The sequence below is a fragment of the Apodemus sylvaticus genome, chromosome 9 (assembly GCF_947179515.1).
Source record: "Apodemus sylvaticus chromosome 9, mApoSyl1.1, whole genome shotgun sequence".
Lineage (NCBI taxonomy): Eukaryota > Metazoa > Chordata > Mammalia > Rodentia > Muridae > Apodemus > Apodemus sylvaticus.
This window is the reverse complement of record NC_067480.1, coordinates 108,872,205-108,886,517: the sequence shown is the minus strand read 5'-3', so window position 1 is coordinate 108,886,517 and position 14,313 is coordinate 108,872,205. Positions and strand designations below refer to the sequence as shown.

Genomic DNA, 14,313 nt, shown 5'->3' with positions numbered 1-14,313 from the left:
TGCGAGAAGGGATGTTTCACCACAACCCAAACGACTTCTAGGAGACACTTCTAGAGAGTTCTCCACAGTTGTCTAGGCACCTGGGATACAACCCAGGTGAAAGGTTGGTTTACAAATGTCTTAGATAGGGTTTTGCTGCTGTGAACAGACACCATGACCAAGGCAACTCTTATAAGGTCAGCATTTAATTGGGGCTGGCTCACAGGTTCAGAGGTTCAGTCCATTATCATCAAGGCAGGAGCATGGAAGTATCCAGGCAGGCATGGTACAGGAGGAGCTGAGAGTACTAGATCTTGTTCTGAACGCAAACAGGAGAAGACTGTCTCCCAGCTAACTAGGAGCAGGGTCTTACACCAAGGCCACACCTCCTACTGGTGCCACACCCTGGGCCAAGTATATACAAATCATCACAACAAACATGGCACCTACGGTAGATCCCACTTTTCTTTACTTTCAGTGACTTTGCTGCTGAGCCTGGCTGGAGGAAGTTATATCTAACTCCAGGGGAAATGAGTAGTGACAGAATGGGCGTCCCGATTTAACAGAAAAACGATCTGAAAAGCAGGTTAGCTACTCAAATATGGCACAAAACAGAATAATGATCGTGCCCTAAAAAGATTTTCCTGCAATTGAGCGACACTCTTTTGTACCCTTTCCCACAAGGCCGCCTCCTCCTCAGGGCTGAATGGCATAGGACACCAAACTGCCCACCCCCCGGCAGTGCACAATTACCACACGCTTGAGAAAAGCATTTAAGCTGAAGAAGGTGAACTTCCAAGGCTTGATTCATTCTAGACACAGTCTCTATCTTCTTGGAGGTGGCATTTCAGAATAAAAAGAAAAGTAAATAAACCCTGGTTATTCTATTTTTGGCCCTTTTTAAATAAAGGGCTACATTCAAGCTGTGACTCTACTGAGGTGAGTCATCTCACTTCCGGGGCCTCCACACTGCCCCAGAGAGACTGTCACGGAGTCAAAGGACAGATGTGTGTGGAGGTGATAACAGTGACCTCTCTCCATGGGCTCCGCCTTTCCCGGGTGATCCCTGGAGCTAATGATAATCTATTTGAATAACTGCTAAAGGAGAAATGATAAGGAGACGCCCAGAAAGGGATCATGCACGTCTGAACCCCGTGGCCTAGCCTGCTCTGCCATGAACCCAAGGACTCGTGAAAGTTGTTAAGATAAAACCAGCTGGACAGGGGAACATATCCTGGTGTCTTATTACAGAGTGTGTGATGAGGCAGTGTGGAATTCTTTTTTGAAAGTGCATGTGCATGCGTGTGTGTGTGTGTGTGTGTGTGTGTGTGTGAGTGTAGATGTTCACAGAAGATGGTATCAGGTCTCCTGGAGCTGGAGGTGGTTGTGAGCCATCTAAGGGTCCTTTGCAAGAGCAGTGTGTGCTCTTAACCACGGAGCCATCTCTCCAGCCTTGGGAAAAAACCTAATCTTCTATACAGCTAGAAGAGAGAAATTTGAATGTTCTTCTCGCAAGGATAAGTGTTTGAGATGATGGGTAAACTCTTTCCAGAGCTGATTACCACCTCCCCCCCCCCACCCAGTACATAAATGTATTGGGGAAAATACACGGTATCCCCCAAAGGATGTATAATTATCTGACAGTTTTTAAAGTTAACTGTCCCTGGTTTTCTTTCCATTGATATGAAGAAGCACCAGGACCAAAAGCAACCTGGAAAAAAAAGGGTTAATGTGGCTTATACTTTCAGGCAAGAGTTCCTCACTGAGTGAGGTTATAACAGGAGCTCAAGGCATGAACTGAAGCAGCAACATGGAGCAACTCGGCCTACGGGCTCCCTCTCAAGCTTACGGTCAGCTAGGCCCGAGTCTTACAAGGCCCAGGCCTACCTGCTCAGCCATGGTGCTGCCCACTAGGCTGGGCCCTCCTTAATCAGTCAAGAAAAACGCTTCACAGATACACCCGCAGACCTATCCGACTGAGGCAATTCCTTGGTTGTGGTTCCATCTGCCCAGGTGTGTCAGGTTGGTAACAAAACCAGCCAGGGCCAATTAAAGTAAATATTTACTGTTTATTATAGGAACAAGGTACATTTATGTTTTTATTCATTTGAGAAGTTGGATGCCAGCGACTAACCACCAGGAGTGTCTCTGAGTGAGCGTGACCATTCCAGATCCAGCCTTGCCCTCGTTCTCCCTGTTCTCCCTTGTCTACAGAACTCTGACTTCCTTATCTCGGTAGACTCTTGTCAGGGCACAGATTGTGGTGAGTGCGTGGAGAGATAAGAGGAGGCAAAGCTGGCTTCTGGCTGGTGCAGGAGTTGGCTGCAGCTGGGGAAGCCTCCTTCCCGTGGACTGGCTGGAACCAGAGCCATAGAAACCCCTGATTCTCCAAGTAAAGAAACTTCCTTGGGTCTGAGGGAGGCAGGAAAGTACCCAACCATCCAGAAATGGGCAGATCTAGTGCCACCTACAAGCTGTAGTGCCAGGGTCAGCACCTTTGGCCCTGTTCCCCTCTGATTTCCATCTGGGAAACATGGGCTGTGTTACTAGGTGATAACTGAGGTCTTTTTTTTCCTACTTCAAACCACCGTTTAGTCAGGCTTCTGTTATCACTGAAAATCAGTTTACTTTTGCTCTTTGGGGAATTCTGGCACAGGAGAGAAGTGTCAAGACCCCTTCATGATGGGAGGAGCCTAGACTTAATAACTCAGACCAATCTCCTTTAGAAAAACAATGAAGTTCATAAAAAAATAATATAGGTTAGGTTTGTCACACATAAATAGTCCACACAACCGATAAAACTCAGAACCCAGGGAAACACACAGAGGCTATTTGATTTGGATGGCTATCTCAGGCACAAAAGGTTATTACCATACTTTGTTCTGACGAATGGGGAAGAGCCTTTGAAAGGCTCAACCGTGAGACCTCAAGCAACTGCCAAGACATTCTGAGTGTTTCGTTTCTACCGTGGCTCTGTCACTTTCCACCGTTGTGTTAGCTTTCAAGAGAACACTGAGCTATGTTACGCTTTGAATTGTGTGTGTGTACAGTGTACAGAGTCTGGGGAAGGAAAAAAAACAAGAGCCTCATTCAAGAAGAAACCATTTTGAGGCTGGAGTATTCCCTCCTGTGTGCGCAGGGGTTTGATGAGCAGGTCCCAACAGCAATAAACCAACACTACTCCTTGTTTTTCAAGAACTCTGTCTGTAATAAGTATCTTATGGTCCTGATTTTCAGCATCTCATATTTTTATTTTCCTTTCATGCATATATAAAACCAAGGATTCTTAGGTGTATGGGGCTTGCCAAGGTTGCTTGTTGACAGCAACAAGGTCAAAGAGCCAAAGCTCTCAGTTACTGGCCACAAGCTGTCTCCATCAAGCCATACCAAAGCAGAAAGGACTGACCCAGGCTACAGTAAAAGCTATGATCTAAAGCAAGGTCATAGGTCAATGCTGACACACCCGAGGACAAGCAGAATGTTTTTATGGGCATCTAATTGAAGTGTATATGCTAGAGATATTAGCGAATACAAACATCAGAGCCGGAGAGATGGTTCAGTGGGTGAAGGGACTTTCCATCAAGCCTGGTGGTCTGAGAGCCCAGAGACCTATATGGTAGAGAAGGAGAGACACAACTATTGCAAACTGTCTCCTGACCGCCACCTTCGAGCCCTGGTGTCACGGGAGAGAAGACAGCACAGCCTCTTCTGCTCTCGAATCTGATCTATGTGGTTTACCTGTATGTCCTTAGTTATAAGTTTAAATTATGGAGATAAAATGTGTGTGTATGTGTGTGGTGTGTGTGTGTGTGTGAGTGGTGTGTGTGTGTGTGAGTCGTGTGGTGTGTGTGTGTGTGTGGTTTGTATGGTGTGTGTGTGTGAGGGGGGGATATATATTTTAACAAGTCCTGGCATGGGTTTTTTTCTCACCTTTGACCATTTATGTTCCCAGAAGCAACACACACACACACACACACACACACACACACACACAGCCTTTCTATTTTAATATGCTTATGAAGCTGGGCAGCTGCCTACCCTCCATGCTGTTAGAATCTACTTTCCCACCCATAACTGAAGTTATTACTCACGATGCTTTATCTGGGCAGCTCTTAGCTCTGACCGGGCAACACTCCGGCCATGTTCTTTTGGCCCAGAGGCCATGGTGCTCTCCTCGCTTCTCTAACCCATGGGGACGCTTATCTCTCTCCTGCACACTCTTCTAAGGCATCACAGCGCCCTTCCTGCTCCATCCTCATGGTCCCAAACCTGGGAAACCTAAACTTCACCTGTCTTTTCTCCTCAGCTATAGGCTGCTGGCATATTTGTTTACCAAATCAGAATTAACTGGGGTCAGAGGTCCTTCATTGTCTTCCATGTGGACTTTCTCATGCAAACAGTTTTGGGGGATCCAAATTAATATTAGATTACTAGCAGCATTAGGCCAAACCCACTACAAGAGTGTGTGTGTGTGTGTGTGTGTGAGAGAGAGAGAGAGAGAGATACATACATATATATATAAAACTACATGTGATAAAAATATAAAAAAGAAAGAGTCAGTACCTCCTAGTGACACCACTTCAAGAGGTGCCAAGCGAGGGTGAAGATTGTCATTAGTGATGATATGACGCAAGACACATGGGAAGGCCGAGACAGAAGGAGACTGTCCACAACAAGCAGAGGTCACCCTATGGTCACGCTGCACAGCTACTTTGTGAAAACATATTATACAAATGAGAAACGCAAGAAGAGCAGTTCCTTCTTAAGTGTAAGCATGGCAGGCTCTTCAGCGGGCACTCCTTACTTCCTAGGTTTCAGGCAGCACGTGGCAGCAAGCAGTAAGCCTCTGGGAGGGGAAATGCCGCTGTTCTGAGCATGGACCCCGAAAGAGGACAACCAATGGAGCGGTTTTCTTAGTCTGAGGGCCACGACCCCATTCACAAGGCTGAGTATAGATATCCTGCATATCAGATACAGATCTGACAGTTCATAACAGTAGCAGAGTTACAGTTATGAAGTAGCAATGAAATAATTTTATGGTTGGCGGTCACCACGACATGAGGAACCGTGTTAAAGGGTTGTGGCGTTAGGTAGGTTAGAACTGCTACCCTAAAGCGGTGATAAAATGGCAGATGATAGTTGCTGACTAACTCCACATACAGTCCACTCTTCATACCCTCCAGTTCCATGGCCACGGATGTCATCAACCACAGATTTGAGATATTTGGGAAAATGTCTTCTCCACTAAATATGAAGTCACTTGTTTGTTGCTATGGCCTAACAGTATAATACTGATCTGCATAGCAGTCATGTGATCTTAGGAAGGATGAGTAATAATACACAAGATTTAAAGGACACTGCTGGGTGTGTGCAGGTTGCATGGAAACAACACATCAGTTCTGATAAGATGCTTGAACATGCTCAGATTTTGGTACCTACATGACTTCTGGAACTGCCCCCAACTCTGAGTCCCAAGGGCACCACGAATCACTCTATGTCAACCAAAACACATCTAAATACACATGGCATAAGTCAAACATGTCACCTTGCTGCCTAGAACACCATCTTCTTTATAGACCATGAAAACTGCCTTGGGAATGGCAGGAAAACCAATAACGTTGAGGCCAACATGTGAACCTACTAGATGAGTGTTGGGTTGGGACAGATTTCTAAAGAAATTGGTGAATAAGGATGGCTACCTAACTGAACCAAACTGGGAAAGCAGAGAAAGTGCTGTTTTCCCATAGAAGAATCAATGTGAGGGACTTCTGTCATGTCCTTGAGGGGACAGCTGCTGACTGGAAGGGGTCAGTTAGCTCTTCTCTCCAACACTGAATGTTATGGTTGCTAGATGTGGTGGCACACACCTGTCCCTTGGCTTTCAAGGTCAGACTGGGCTACACCATGTGTTTGAGGTCCACCAGAGCTATAAAAAGGAGGACTGTCTCAAACAACAATAACAAAGACTACTACAGAAAGCCTATGTTCTTGTCCTCAAGAGGTTCTGGAGGCACAGGACACCCTCACACCCACCCAGAGCTCAAGTCGTGCTGCAGAAGGCAGATGGGCCTGTGTGGAAGAAATCCCTGATCTGAGCAGCTGCATATTGTGTCCCTGAGTGTCCCAGAAGCTCTCGAGGGAGGACCACTTTCCAGGGAGACACTCAGAGGGAGGAGCAGGACCTGTGGACCTGGGCCCTGAGAGTCTAGCATGTAGAGGAGTGAATGAACCTGAAAGAACAGACTGGTGTGTGACAAAGGGGAAATCAAGAAACGGGATGAGCAGTGACAGAGAGGGGGGTGATTCGCACCACAGTCGCCTTGGTCTCTGAGGCCCAGTTTCTAGACGATCCCCACACCCCACACACAGTCTCCAAAAGGGAGGCTGAGAGCAATTGCTTTGTGCCCGTTAGTTAGCCTGGTGCATGGTGGGAAAGAATTATGCACTTCAGGAGAGTAAGTAGAACAGTGACCTCTGTGACAACAGACCAGGTGACCCAAAGCTGTGACTCTCCACATGGAAGGTTGAGATTTGTGAAGGACCCAAGCCCCAGCTCAGAACTTTCTTCCTAGTCTGGAATACAGTTCAGTTTGTCCTGAGTCAACTTTCCTAGAGACTGTTAGCACGGTGAAGCTCACATTTGCATGGGATGACAAGCGCCGTCCTTGCCTTGAAGGAACAGAGACAGCTAGCTACACAGTAGCCATGCTATAGCTCTGAGTGAGAGTCTCCCACTGACTGTTGCTAAGAAGAAGGCAAAGAGGCTACAGAAGCAGCAGATTCCCTGTCATGGGCTATAGTCACCACAGGAGCAGAGTCCAGAGCTTCAGCCTCATTCTCAGTCTCACCACACTCAGCCCCAAACTTGGGTTCAGCCATGATCCTCTTATTTCCATTAGATCTTGGTCTCCAGGGAAACAGACCTCTTTGGCAGGGCCTGTGAATGGCAAGCTGTGTCTTTTAGAGATTGTGGTGCTTTGAGTGAGAATGGCCCCCATATGCTCATGTGTTTAATACTTGGCCCCCCATTGGTGGAACTATTTGGGAAGAATTAGGGGATGTCATGAGATTGGAGGAGGTGTGTTCCTGGGGGCAGGCTCTGTGGTTTCAAAAGGCTCCATTCCCAGTGTGCTCTCTGCCTCTTGCTTGTGAATCAAGATGTGAGCTCTCAGCTATTCTGGCCACCACACATTTGCTCTGCCATCACGGATGCTAGCTCTCTGAAACCATCAGCCCAAATTAATCACTTTGTTAAATTTCCATGGTCGTGGCGGCTTATTGCAGCAATCAAAACGTATAGAGAGACAGAGCACAAAAGCATTAAATGTGGCTTATGCAATGACTGACTGGGCCAGCATGGCAGTTGGCCTGCCCCTCTCCCCCGTCTTCACTCCAGCACAACTCTGCAAAAGCACCTCTCCAGCTCCAAGTGAGCTCATCCCGTCCCGGCTGCTGTCAACAGGAGGCTGATCTCAACTCTTTACCTGAGATGAACAAACTATGATCCATTCCTGGATGTGCCTCAGTCTTGCAAAACAAAGGGAAATGAGGGAAATGGACACCGTGCACTTCCAAAGCTGAAAGCATTTACATGAACTAGCAGAGCCTCCCAGGTGACAGCTACAACTGGCTCCTGTCAGCAAGCACTTGTGGGCATCCACAATAGTGTCTGGGTTTTGTATATGGGATGGATTCCTAGGTGGGGTAGTATCTGGCTGGTCTTTTCTTCAGACTATACTCCACACTTTGTATCTCCTTCTGTGGGTATTTTGTTCCTCTTTCTAAGAAGGACTAGAGTATCCATACTTTGTTCTTCCTTCTTCTTGGGCATAATTTGATATATGAATTGTGTCTCCGGTATTCCAAGCTACTAGGCTAATATCCACTTATCAGTGACTGCATACCATGAGTGTTCTTTTGTGAATGGGTTACCTCACTCAGGATGATATTCTCCAGTTCCATCCATTTGTCTAAGAATTTCATGAATTCATTGTTTTTAATGGCTGAATAGTACTCCACGCAGAGAATGATCTTGTTGGACACCAAATGGGGGAGAGGCACTTGGTCCTGGAAAGACTTGATACCATAGTGTAGAGGAATAAATACCAGGAGAGGGAAGCGGGGTGGGTTGATTGGGGAAGGGGCTTACAAGATTTTCAGGGGGGGGGGGAACCAGGAAAGGGGACAACATTTGAAGTGTAAATAAAGAATATACCTAATTAAAAAAAACACTCTTTGTTTGTAAACACCATAATGATATCTCATAACCCATAGTCAATTTAGAAGATTAAAAAAAAAAAGCCTTTACAATGGCTGTGATGTTCATCACGTCCAGATGCCTGCATCCTGAATGTCATCATCAATGGGCATCACCTATTGAGAAAGGGTAGAATCTTTAAGAGGTGGGCCCGGAGGAAGGAAATATCCGCTTGCTGAGTGTGTGCCTCCCTTGTCCATCTTGTTACTATGATGAGACGAACACAACCCTCCTTTCAATCTGCCTTGTTACGAACCTGAAAGCAACAGAGCCAGGTGACCAGAACACCTCTGGAACACCAGTGGAAAAAATAAACTTTTCCTCCTTTTAACTAGTTTGTCTCAGGTATTTTGTAACAGTGTCAGAAAACTGGCACTCGACACAAGACCGGATGAAGGTTTCTATGTGAATGCTCAGCCAATGGGCGTGGAAGGCTCGCAGCCTCACCCAGAGAGCTGGCAACAAGATGCTGAGGTTTAAATAAAATTAACCAGCCATAATTAAGGAGGAAAAAAAAAACCAATCCTGTTTGCATGCCAAGAACATAGATATTGATGAAACTGACTGGAAAGGGAGTGTTCTTACACCTTACTCATCTCCAACCTTTCTGTCTCGTCTGGCATGCTGCTGCAGATGGTCCAGCGGGCATTTATTCACAGCAGCACATTTAGAATCCACACAATAATCCTGATTAGGTTTCCCCTGGAGAGCTCCTCTGTCTTTCCCCTTTCCCAACCCTATGAGGAGACAGCATATGGCTACTGCTCCCGAGAATGAGAGCACCGCCCTGCCCACTGCCTTTTCCTGAACGTAATCAGTATTCCTTATGCATTCCATCCATAGTCCATCCCGTTTTCTTTCTTGCCTTCTCTGGCAGAAGTGAAAAACATCATAAGAATCCAGAAGCCCTTGTTCCAGCTGTGCCTCATGAGGGCACAAATTATCTGCAAATGACAACTGAACCTTTAGAAAACTCAGAGTGCATTGTACCACACTGTGTGGGGACCCACGGGTCCCCAAAGCAATAAAGCTTTGCAGAAGTGGATAGAGCCAGAGCTGGCCTGGTGGCACATGCCTTTGACCCCAGCACTCTGGAGACAGAGGCAAGTGGATCACTGTGAGGTCCAGGCCAGAGCTACATACTGAGCCTAAGAAACACTAGAGATCCACCAGCACTGTTTTCTAGGAATTTCCCAAGAGTACTACAAGGTTAATCACGTCTACTTAATTTTCACAGACAGCCTCAGTTTCTGAGATTTCCTCTTACACCTTTACACATGAGGGAAATGCTTCCCCAGCCAGTGCATGCAACACCCCCATTCCTTCATTTGCATTTCCCCGTCACAGGTGGAAATAAGTTCCACGCACAAGAACACGCACAGAAGAGATCTGAAAGTCGGGTAAAACACAGCATAGTGAAGACACACTGGCAAGGCCACCACACCTCCACAGACAGGCAGCCTGGGTGCCACTATCAGTCAGCAATTAGACGGCATCTGCCAGCGTTCTGAACAGATGCACCCTTTACTTAGAAACCCTTTCCCTGGAATTCCTGACCCACAAAAACCATAAAATGTCGATAAATGGATACGGGTCAGATAAACCATGTTTTGGCCACATTGAACGATGCTATATGGACCTTAATGTCAATATAAATGATGATTTTAAAAAAAAAGCTGTCTGCACCACAGAGTTGCTTTTTAAAATGTGCAGTGATATCTGTACAGTGAGCTCTGTTCTCAAATATGTGCCTCTGTGTTTAAATGCACAAAATGAGGAGTAAGAGCATGGTTGAGACTAGTTCTCCCTTGAAAGGGCTTGGGAATTACAGGCAATCGGGTTGGAGCTACAGCTCTCAAAGGAAACCTAACTGGACCTGCTACACACCGGAATAAGAAAGAGTTTTAAGTGTAGACTTCCTGGGGAAACTCCTCTATGGAGATCTCAGTCTTAAACTCTGCACACTTCTGGTACCACCTACCCAGTGGCCCACAGTTACTTAGCCAACAGCCACTTTCCCATAGGGCTGTGTGGAGAGAGAAGCCTTACCTCTTCTTAAGAGCTAGGAACACTTTCCCAGAAGCCTCGAGTAACCCCACCTTACATTTTATTGGCTAGTTCAGGGCCCGTGGCTCACTCTGAGCCAATCAGTGGAAAGTACTACAGACCCACTGGCATTCAACTCCCGCCTCAGATTGGAGAGAGTTGACTTCTGTGAAAAAGCCAATCCCTTTCTAGTCAAAATATAGGACATGATGACTAGCTAGCCACCAGGGGAGAAGGGAGGCTCTCCTGCTTGTTGAAATATAGTCTGTTATTTGAAATCTTTTCTGTAAGATTTTCTGCATGTGTGGCAGTTGTCACTGTCAACCTGACTGGACTTGGAGAGAGTGCTCTGAGGATACCTGTGGGGTGCTTCCGGGGAAGACCCACCCAGAATATGGGCAATATCATTCCATGAACTGGGGTCCTGGGCAGACTAAATGGGAAAGAGTGTGACAGAAGTCTCATCTTCCGGCTGCCTCGACCTCCCACCAGAAGAACTGTACCTCAGACGGTGACAACTCCTTCTTTTCAGAAGGTGCATCTGTGGGGTGTTTTGTCCCAGTAATGAGCAAAGGGACTGGCATGCTGTGTGAGTTTCAAATCTACTAGAAACATTTTAAACTCTAGGAAAGAGACTGGAGGGAAGACCATCCTGGAAAAAAAAATACATGTTCTCATTTACTTCATTATTTTCTGTCTTTTTCAAATCTACATGATGTGTTTTTATAAATAGAAAAATATTTTTTGAAATGTTCTCCATTGTCTGATAGCTTATATGCTATTGCGTGACAGACGACAGATTTCCCCTGGGAAGATGTAACAGACACACATCTACCCACCCTAGGTATGGGGCTCATAACAGAGCATAGCACAGATATCACCAAAATCCAACTTGGTGAAACAATGAGTTTTATTGAGGTTACATGCAGGAATGTGGGTGAAGAGTTACCTATGGGAGCAGAAACAACAGTAAAAGCAATCCTATTTGCTAGGGCTGACACACACCCCTTACCAGTAATCCCAGAGACCTAGCAAGACAATTCATCATTTCCCCTATTTTTCTGATGAGAATATTTAGGCTCATAAAAGTTAAAGGTTGCCCCTAGGCTGCCCCAAGTCTGACTTTAAACTCTGTGTTCTATTTCCTGCCAAGTCACAACTGCTTCTTCATTCACACAGCAGGACAAAGTCAGCTATGAGGAAGCCCTCCCAGAAAACTCCGCCCAAGGCTCCTCCTCCTGGTCCACCGGCCGGCAGAGAGGCGTGGCAGGACCCTGTTCTCAGTTTACAAGAACCAGTGTTCTCTCTTCCTCATCTCTGGCTCCTACGTGTGTGTTTCTGCTACGTTTGGCATCGTCTGGCTCATTGTTTAGCACACGCTTACCTGCTGATGGGATTAAGTGTATCCCAGAGCCTGCTTGTGTGTAGCACTGAAGCTTCTGAACTAGACTCTTCAAGTAACAGCCCCACCCCCAACCCCGGTGACTCACCGCATTCCGATTGCCCCTCCCTTCCACCTCTCTACACACACTGTTTATTTCACACCAGAATAAAAGAGAAACTCTCATTCCTGTTCTGAATCACCAAATGGAACTAGACACTCTATCCTGCAGACACTCAAGTGGCCTCTAGGGGAAACCCATCTACAAAAAGGCTCTGCTTAACACAGCCTTGGCCCCTAATCTAAAAAAATTCAAGTGAGAAACAGCAGGGCTTTAGCTAAAGATTGTGTGGAAAACGTCTCCGTTACATGCTCGTATTCAATAAATGTTTCCCCGGGTACTTAGGTATTATTAATCACCATTTGACTTAACACAGGATTACTCATAGTTAAGTACCCCATTAGCACTCAGAAATGGCTAACCTTTGGAAAGTGATTACCAACGATCCAGTTGTTTCCCAAACCTATTTATTGAGCATCTATTGTGAACATAGTCTCGTGGAGCTGAGAAGAAAAGATCTGGATGTGACAGTCCTCAACCTGTCTTTGCTACAAATAGCATGGAGATGGGGGGGGGGGGATATGCTAATGAAACGTCGCTGTGAGCCAATGCGCTTCAAGTACCATTTTCTCTACGTAAATGTGAAGCTTCATTAGACACTTGCTATGATGAAGCCAATTAAACTGTTAGTGTAAAGCAGCCAAGAGTACTGACTCACTGGGCTATTTTCAACCCCTTCATAGTTTGACCTCTGCTGGGGTAGACGCTGCAGTGTGCAGGGCATCAGCCAGAACCTGGGAAGTTCACAGGTGGCTCTTGGCGTCCAGGACAAAGCACACGTGTGCTTGTTTTTAAAGTTTGTAGAGATCTAGCCCTTTGTCTTATGACGATTTATTATAACCAAAATTCTGGAGATATATACACACAATACACACACACATATACACATTATATACCCAGAATGTATGATATATATGCATACATAACCCATGTATTAATTAACCTGAAGAAATTTAGTACCATTGACTCTTGCACTTGAGAAGTAGCTACTAATATATGTTACCAAGACCTAAGACAGAAGCTCCCAAAAGATGGATTTAAATTGTGATTTGTTCTCACTGGTTTCATTGTTATTTACATTTTCATTATGAAACAGCTAAAAAGATAAAGCAGAGACCAAATTGTTACAAACAACTTGTTTTCTATATAAAGGTCATCTCTTCAGTTACCATGTGAACATCTATCATACCAGGAACATTTCCTTTCAACACACTCATTGTAAATGTCTCACTCCATTCTCTGGGCACGTTTAATTCTTGGGCGTGTGTATGTAACATTTTATTAATAATGTACATTTTCTAGAGTATATCCTCTCCTAGCCCTCAAGATGTAACTCTAGGGAGTAGTTGGAATAAAGACATTTTTCCACAATCTGCACAGTGGGATGACCTGCAAATAAATAGAGGTATGGGGTTCAGAGGGCAAACGGCAAAAAAGTAGACTGCTGGGAAATGCCAGGACTTTAACTAGTTCATATTTGTCTGTAATGAAAATTTTTGCTTTGTAAAATAGTGGCCCAGATCACAATATCTCTTTTAAAAACAGGGATTATATTTATTTAGGGGTTATTTAAAAAAGATTGGAGGTTATTTCTGGCAACATTTTCCTTTAGAGAAATTTTAGCAGCAGGAAGGAAGATCAAGCTAGTATTTGCTCTTGAGTCTGAAGGGTGCCTTCCAGGGCTGGCTGTTTTTCATGCAAGCCATAATTAGTTGGCCAGTTCGCTGGTTGGGGACTTCGCTGTGAAGAGAGAGACAGGAAGGTGTTGACAGAGCTGAGTTCTGCCAGGAACTGCTTCAGGACTAACTACCTGGAAAATCCAAATGGGAAATCCCTCCTATTAAAGAAAACCCTATTAAGGATAATAGAGTCCTAGTGATTGAGACAGACTAGCTGTCTCTGCCAACTCAGTTAATAAGTACTCAATATTCACCTGTAAAGAAGCAAGCTAACCGAGAACTAGGGGTGGATCCTAACGCAATGGATAGGAAAAAAACAAAAAACAAAAACCTAAGCTGGCCCTCTAGGACCCCTGCAACACCTGTTGAACGCTACAGCCTATAACTTTACGAACTGAGACTCCCGGATTTAACCTTAGGAGATTCTAGAGTCCGTGGAAATGCGCGTGTATACTTAAGGTTTCCATCTTGCCTTGTCAACAAAACTGGCTACTAATTATTTATGAACCACAGAGCGGAAAACAAACTTTCTTACCTTAAGCAGTTAAGGAGAGGCGGGCAGAGGGGGAGAGGCTGGCTTTGAATTGAGCCTCTTGGTACCACTGTCCCTGCCCCCTGCTTCCCACTCTGAGTGACTTTTTAGAAAAGTCAAGGGTGCTCCCCTCCTCTACTTGGGGAGGGGGGGACACACCTCCCACTAAAACAATGTTGTAGCATCCAACCCAGGGAGTCCCAGGAGCGCAGAGCTGTCTAAGCACTAAGACCGGGCTTTCAATCCGGCCCTAAGCCAAGTCAGACCCAGGAACGCAGTGACACCAGGGCCCTGGCCAGGCAACCACACTCTCCAGGC

At 45.6% G+C, this 14,313-nt stretch overlaps 1 protein-coding gene across 2 annotated transcripts in view; it reads right to left on the bottom strand.

Moving 5' to 3' along the window:
- The window catches only part of Npas2 (neuronal PAS domain protein 2), a 184,506-nt gene that overhangs the window by 169,520 nt on the left and 673 nt on the right, over positions 1-14,313 (bottom strand). The window lies entirely within an intron of this gene.